Source organism: Erpetoichthys calabaricus, chromosome 1 (assembly GCF_900747795.2).
Source record: "Erpetoichthys calabaricus chromosome 1, fErpCal1.3, whole genome shotgun sequence".
Classification (NCBI taxonomy): Eukaryota; Metazoa; Chordata; class Cladistia; order Polypteriformes; family Polypteridae; genus Erpetoichthys; species Erpetoichthys calabaricus.
In genome coordinates this window covers 143,550,315-143,558,202 of record NC_041394.2, presented here as the reverse complement: position 1 = coordinate 143,558,202, position 7,888 = coordinate 143,550,315, and positions in this window count along the sequence as shown.

Here is a 7,888-nt window from a genome sequence, read left to right as displayed (position 1 = left end):
ACAGATTGGTTTCATGTATTTACTAATTTACTATTTATTCTGTAATATATACTACCTAAAATTTAAATTAACCCACACCTGCCCCTTAGTGATTGCAACAGCCAATCTTACTGTTGGGATACTATATTTAGGAAAGCATCATTATGTTCCAGAATCCCTAAATGCCAATTTGCTTTGTTTAAGCAACTTCAGAGAAGATATGCCACAAAAGCATGAAGCTGTCTCCTACATAACATCATCATTGATATTTTAATGGTTTGTGTACTTCATACATTACATATTATTAGTGGCCTCCAGCACATGCCATCTGGGTGTATCTCCCTTCTGCAATATGTGTTAATTTTTTAGACACATCCAATTTATCTCTTAACCCATTTTGAAAGAAATAATTTCTGCTGGACAACGTGACTGCAGAGCTGTGGGTTATTTTGAGGTGGAGATTCCTAGAACAATTTTTAACACTAAAGCAGTGATATAACAGCCTTACAGCATTGCTCACCCAGGTTTATCCTCTCTTAGAATTAATGTTACTTTCTTTAACACTTCTTCTTTCAGCTGCTCCCATTAGGGGTTGCCACAGCGGATCATCTTCTTCCATATCTTTCTGTCCTCTGCATCTTATTCTATTACACCCTCCACCTGCATGTCCTCTCTCACCACATCCATAAACCTTCGCTTAGGCATTCCTCTTTTCCTCTTCCCTGGCAGCTCTATCCTTAGCATCCTTCTCCCAATATGCTCAGCATCTCTCATCTACACATGTCCAAACCAATGCACTCTCTCCTCTCTGACTTTGTCTCCCAACCATCCAACTTGAGCTGACCCTCTAATGTACTCATTTCTAATCCTGTCCATCTTCGTCGCACCCACTGAAAGAAATATATTATCTAACTTGCTTTTATTTTTTAATTTACTTATCTATTTTTGGTTTAGACTATTCTTGAGTTTAGATTGTTTTGAAGTTGTTTTTTTTATTATCATATACACCAGGAGGGTGTTAACCCTGGTTACTGTAAGATCTATTCCATTTCCAACAGTCTTTTCAGTGGTTTCAGTCTTTCTCTGGTACCCATCAAGACAGACTGATATCCTTTTGTTGTAGGAATTTAGGGCACAACTTCTTCATGCATTCAGGAAAATCAATTTGTGAAGGTGGTGTGTCCCTATCATCACCCTGTAATTCGGACTGTATGCATGTCCACATCCTTCTTTTTACATCCTTCTTTTTACAATGAAATACTGTGATGATCCGAGTCAGCACCACATTCCTTAGTAGCTTCTTGAACTCCTTGAACCCAGAACTATTGATAATGTACACATGACACATACAGTCAGAAAGGGATTGGTTGTAACCAAAACCTGGGTGCAAATAGTTCAGTACTCTTCAATTCTTCAATAAATAAATAATCCATGATAAAATCAAGTGAGTGGTGGAGGATAAAATGTCAAAAAATAAATCTAATAAAAAAAGAGGTTAAAATCATGGGCAGAAATCATCCTTCTTTAAAAACCATCAGCCTTTGAGCTTCTCTCTAAAAACTGGCTTATCCTTTCCGAATTGCTGAGCATGAAGAGACATCTACCAGCAGCGTAGACAACCCTTAAATCTAGCTTGGGTTCCTGTTCTCTGTTCCCTGTTTTTCTCCTCGCTGCTCGTTCAGCTGCCATGGAAGCCTCCCAAAGTACTTGGTCTCTCCTGTTCATAAGGGTGCTCAGCAGGAGCAACACCTCTGCTCCACTCTTGAGCATTTGTCGAGGGCTCATTTTCCTGTCTGCTCTTTCTTCTCATATACCATACTGTCTCTGTCCCATTCCTGCCTCTCTCTCCTTTCCTTTAACCTCCATTTTATATAAATAAAAAATAAAAATTCCTCATCACTCTTTTCTCTCTCTTTACTTTTTTCTCTAATGCCTTGGTTCCCTATTAAAACCCTGTGGGACGCAGGTGCAGCAGTCTTGGCTCCAGCACAAACGAGGGAACAGATTAGTCCTGCACATATACACGTGAATGCAGGATCACCCACTCCCACATCCGCCATGTTACCTATGCCCCACCTGAAAAGACGAGTGCATTATTTATTTATATCAAATGCATGAGCCCCAAACCTGCTATGTCACAAATACAACTGTGTCCCAGAGGAGTAGTATCCTATCTGGCAGTTCTTTCACTTCTCACTTGTAAGTTTGGCTAACAAATAGTCACACAATCATTTAAACTACATATATTCACACTTTCAGGTACTACGTAAAGCTTATAATTATATGTGACAATGGTGAAGTTGACTAACTCATACATCAAATCAAAATCAAAAATCTACAGCTTCAACCAACAACTATTTTTCCCATTTCACAAAATTACTACTGCAACAATCCATTGCTCTATTTCACTATGATTTCTTCACACATTCATGATTCCAAAGCACTTGAACTCCTCTGCATTCGACAACTGCTCACCACTTACCTGGAGAGAAAGAGCTACTTCTTTCCAGGAGCGGGCCATAACCTTAGATTTGGAGGTGCTATTTCTCATTCCACTTGTATCACATTCGGGAACAAATTGTTCTAGTGCACACCAGGGATCACAATCTAATAAGGTCAAGTGGACATCATCATCTGCAAATTGTACTTTCCCATACTAGATATTATTATTTCTTTGGCTGAACCATAATATACTGTTAATGAAAATTTTAAACAGTAGCTGATACAAACTGCATACTTGATGGAGTCCAATGCCTTCTTTGAACATTCACAGTTTCTACAATATACAACATGGTTCAATTACTAACCGAGAATGCTAAACCGGATGATGGACGCAGGCACATCCGGCAATGGGCCGTAGCTGCAAAAAGACGTACTGCGCAGGCGCAAAAAGAGTCTGCGAGAGTCGGCTGAGGAGCCGAGAAAGGCGGACAAAAGAGGGCGAGAGAGGCGGATGAGGGGCCGCGAGAGGCGGACAAGAACACAGAAAAAAGGAGTGAGCACAGGAAAAATGGAGAAATGAGGCGCAAAGAGCACCGAAAAAAGGAAAAGGCACATAAAAAAGTATTCAAACGCAAGCAAAGCACGAAACACATTGCACACGAAACTAGACCCAAAAAAAAAAAAAAAAAAAAGAGGCTCGCGCACAACAGCAAGGCACCCCCACTACAGGCACCGGACGGGACACACACCAAGAGGGGGATTCAACAAGCCCATGGAACACAAAAAAAAGAACACAAAACCACCCCACAGACCCTACAAGCAACGGACGGGACACACACAAAGAGGGGGATTCAAACAAGACACAGGAACACAAAAAGAAAGAAGACGCTCGCGCAACAACAATCCTCATCCACACACACACATCCATAAGAAGTGACACCCAAAGCCACATATTCTAAAGTGAACGTCAACACCTTCACACTAGACAGCATAGGTGGATCTCCTTACAATAAAGCACTATTAACCGTTCAACTGCAGAAAAGGAAACATATTAACAGTGACTGCGATCCTCCTTATTACTTATCCATATTTCGCATGCTGAGAAAGAAACAAGTCATGAATACACGGTCACGGGTACAAAACGAAAAGGAAATGATAACAGGAACAAACACACGAACACGAAAGAAACAACAAAATAGACGGCTATGCAGCATAGGTGGATCTCATTACAATAAGGCACTATTAACCATTCAACCGCAGAAAAGGCTCCATATTAACAGTGAGTGCAATACTCCTTATTACTTATCCATATTTCTAAAAGAAAAAATGTCTCGACTCCAAAAACGCAAAGCTCAACTAAAGCTTCTAACTAACGATGTACCTAAAAGTAAAAACTTTATGAACTGCATTAGATCCTACAATAGTTCATTTGCTTTTGCATATACCGGAGTAAATATCAGGCCACCAAAAGGCAATGGACCATACTGCTTTCGCATATGTGCACAAATACTGCATCGCATTGGAACAGTGCACCCTGAAACAAATCAACAACGCAAATATGCACAAATCTACATCCTAGATCCACATTACGCAATCTATCAATCAAAGTGTTGCATCGCAACAGGCACGGATTCAAAACGAAACACCTCCCGTCTCAGACATACGTTAATGGCAGCGAAGGCTACAACGAGCTTCTCACACAGCACAGGCAAATCGATTACAGCTCCAAAACAACACGTCCCAAATACTACACATGCAACAACGCGCCTCTCAAACGGCACAAGGAAAACATACACCAGGAAAATTCATTCGGATTAATGAATGTCATTTGCAATCATTGTCATTCAGTTCACTTCCCTGAAGAAACAACTGGCAATACAAGTTATACATTTACACGTTGTTGTCAAAAGGGTCAAATTAGACTGCCTTCTTTACATTCATATACTGAATATCTACAGAAGCTTATAACTGACGATGTACCTGAAATTTAAATCTTTATCAACTGCATTAGATCCTACAAATCGGTATCCACTATGAACATTAACGGTGGCACTGCACGTGACATCCGTCTTGAAAAAATGTTGTTTATTGATGAATGTTCAATGACATGAAGTCACTTACTCAACACCATTCATAAACTTCTACAAACGTTTATGAATAATAATATTCGATTTGGAGGAAAGGTACTTTTATGAGGAGGAGATTTTAGACAGTGATTAGCTATTCTTCCAGATGCCATGCACTCAGCTATTGTTCAGTGCACCTTAAAATACGCAGACAATTGGCATTACTTTCAAAAGATACAGTTAGTAAAAAAGATACGATGTCCAGAACCAGATCATAACAATTGCTTATTACAACTGAGAGATGGTACACTCACCAATACAGATGGACTTCAGCCACATATTATTACAATTCCTCAAGCCTTTATCTGCGACGACTTAGTTACAGAGACATTTGGAACAGCAATCTCATTAGACCAAATGCCCCTTTTAACACAACGCACTATATTATGTCCAAAAAATATTAATGTGGAAAACATAAATACCCAAGTCATTCCATTACTTCCTGGAGAGACACAACTCTTTCTAAGCTCTGACAAACTTGACTCTGATCACAACAATAACCATCTTAAATGACCTTACAAGTTCTGAGCTGGAATTACCTTTTACACTTAAACGGCGTGTACAAAGACATTTTCAAATAAACCTTTACACTGTGCCACACACTTTATTGTTTGATTTCTATTTGCATCATCTACACCGTCACACTATTCTATATCTCATTCATACATCACGCTCTTTGTCATTCCCAACACCAGGGGTTGGCGAGCGAAGCGAGCAGGGGGCGGAGCCCCCTAGTAACCTTAGATTTGGAGGTGCTATTTCTCATTCCACTTGTATCACATTCGGGAACAAATTGTTCTAGTGCACACCAGGGATCACAATCTAATAAGGTCAAGTGGACATCATCATCTGCAAATTGTACTTTCCCATACTAGATATTATTATTTCTTTGGCTGAACCATAATATACTGTTAATGAAAATTTTAAACAGTAGCTGATACAAACTGCATACTTGATGGAGTCCAATGCCTTCTTTGAACATTCACAGTTTCTACAATATACAACATAGTTCAATGTCATAAGCCTTTGAGGAAGGCAGTGCGATGTAGTGGTTAAAGCTTTGGACTTCATACCCAGAGGTTGTGAGTTCTAATCGCACCCCTGACAATGTGTGACCCTGAACAAGTTGCTTGACCTGCCTGTGCTCCAATTGGAAAGCTAAAAGAAATGTAACCAATTGTATTATAAATGTTGTAAGTCGCATAGGATAAAGGCATCAGCCAAATAAATAAATGTAACGTAAACTTTTACAAATCCACAAAACACATGTAGCCGGGACTGGCTAATTCACTTGACCCCCAAATACCTCTGCAAGTCTAAAGAACTGGTCCAGTACTGTACAGCCAGAATTGAACAGACATTGTTCTTCCTGGATCTGAAGCTCATTTGTTGGATAAAGTTCCTGTTCCAGTACTCTGGTATAAACTTTCCCAAAAAGGCAGAGGATTGTGATCTCTCATTGATTGAAATGCCCTTTTTAAAAAAGGAATGATAGTAATAAGAACAAAAAGAATACAAAGTAGTAAGACTAAGGGTACTGTAAAATCTGAAGTGGTTTGATGTCTGGCACAAAATTGTATTCCTTCAGAAAGGATGAATAATGTTGATCTCTTCTATGTGCTAGTATTGAGCTTTTAAGTGTTTGGTACTTATAGACTGTTAGTGCAGTGACGCATGTCTTTCTTGGACCTTCTAACCTTGTGTGAAGTGATGTTGAGCAAAAATCATCTAGTTAAAATTAATTACATTTTTCATATAGTCATATTTCTTTTCTCAAATCCTCTCTGCATTTGGAAACAATTAACATTTTTTTAAATTAGTTTATGCTACCTTGTGTTTAAGACCCTAAAATATACCATAAATTAAAATGAGGCAATCCATGGTGAAGCCTAACCATGGTTGGTAACATCGTATGCAAGACAGGAAGCAACCCTGGATGGGACACCAGTCTAGTGCAGGGCACCCTTACTATTCAGTGTTTTTAATTTTATTTTTTGTGATAGCACAATTTCTTGAAGAAAATATTTTCGATTAGATTAGATGAGATCAACTTTATTAATCCCATGGTGAAATTCAGAAGCAGAAACATAAAAAATAAGGTTAAAGACTCACAAAACAAGTAATACAGCCAATCGATCGATCAATCAATCAATCAATCAATAAATAAACTTAAAAAGCACATCGGGTTGAAAGAAAAGTGGGCAGAAAAGACCCCCAGAGGTGCTTCTTAGCACACCATGGTGAAATGAGCCTTTGGCCTTTGGCCAAAAGTGCTCCAACAGAGCACTTCCTGGAGTGGATGTAGGGGATTTGTCATGATGGCATCCAATATTTTGCTTTTCCACAACAGTTTCCAGTGTGTCCCAGGGTTCACCCTGTGAAAGAGCAAGCTTTCCTGATGACTTTGTTTAGGCATTGTGGTTCTTTTGAGTTCAAGTTGTTTCCCAGGACACTGCAGTGTAGAACAACTCACTGGCTAATATGGACTGAGAGGACATTTCCATCAAACACCAGAAGACCTGATTTGCCTTAGGAAGTACAGTCTGCTATGGCCCTTGACTGGTCTCTGAGGCATCTTGGCACATCAAAAGTCTACCACCAGCTCTTTTGTCTTACTAATGTTGAGTTGCAAGTTGTTGTCCCTGCACCGGAACATTAAGTTCACTTTCTTGTACTCTGAAATGTCTCCTTAATGCAGCCTATGATGGAGGAGTCATCTTAAAATTTCTTACAAGGCAAGTGCTGGTATTGTATTAAACGTCTGCTGTGTAGAAGGTAAACAGGAAGGTAGACCGAGACAGTTTTGACTCAGAAAATAATTTTTTTGGTTTAAAGACAAATACTTGCACACTATACAGCATCACCAGGACTAAAAGGAAACAAATAATGAAGAATGATGGTGGGTTCTGAACATAATTTGCCCATGTTATTCTATATATTCTATTTCAGTTTTTTTGAGCAAGACTGAACTGTATTCTAGATTAAATGGATCCTGTAGGTATTCTGCATTTTGGATGGATGAGTTAATGAATTATAGAAAACAGAGGAGTATTTTCATAAGTCACACATCCCCAAACACTTGTTGACTTAGTTATTTGACCTAGCATAAGTGTGGATCTGTGTGTAGGCCCTATGATGAACTGACACTTTTTCCAGGGTTGGTTTCAGTTTTACACCACAAGCTCCAATGGGTTGAGGCCTAATTACTTGAATTCAGTTAAAAGGGTTTGAAAATTATGTTTTGTTACTTTATAGAAAAGTTTTCATTACCAAACAGTAAAATATACTTCCTAACAAGAGCAGCGTTTGGGGGTGGCAAGTGGGGTGGCCATCCCAGGCCC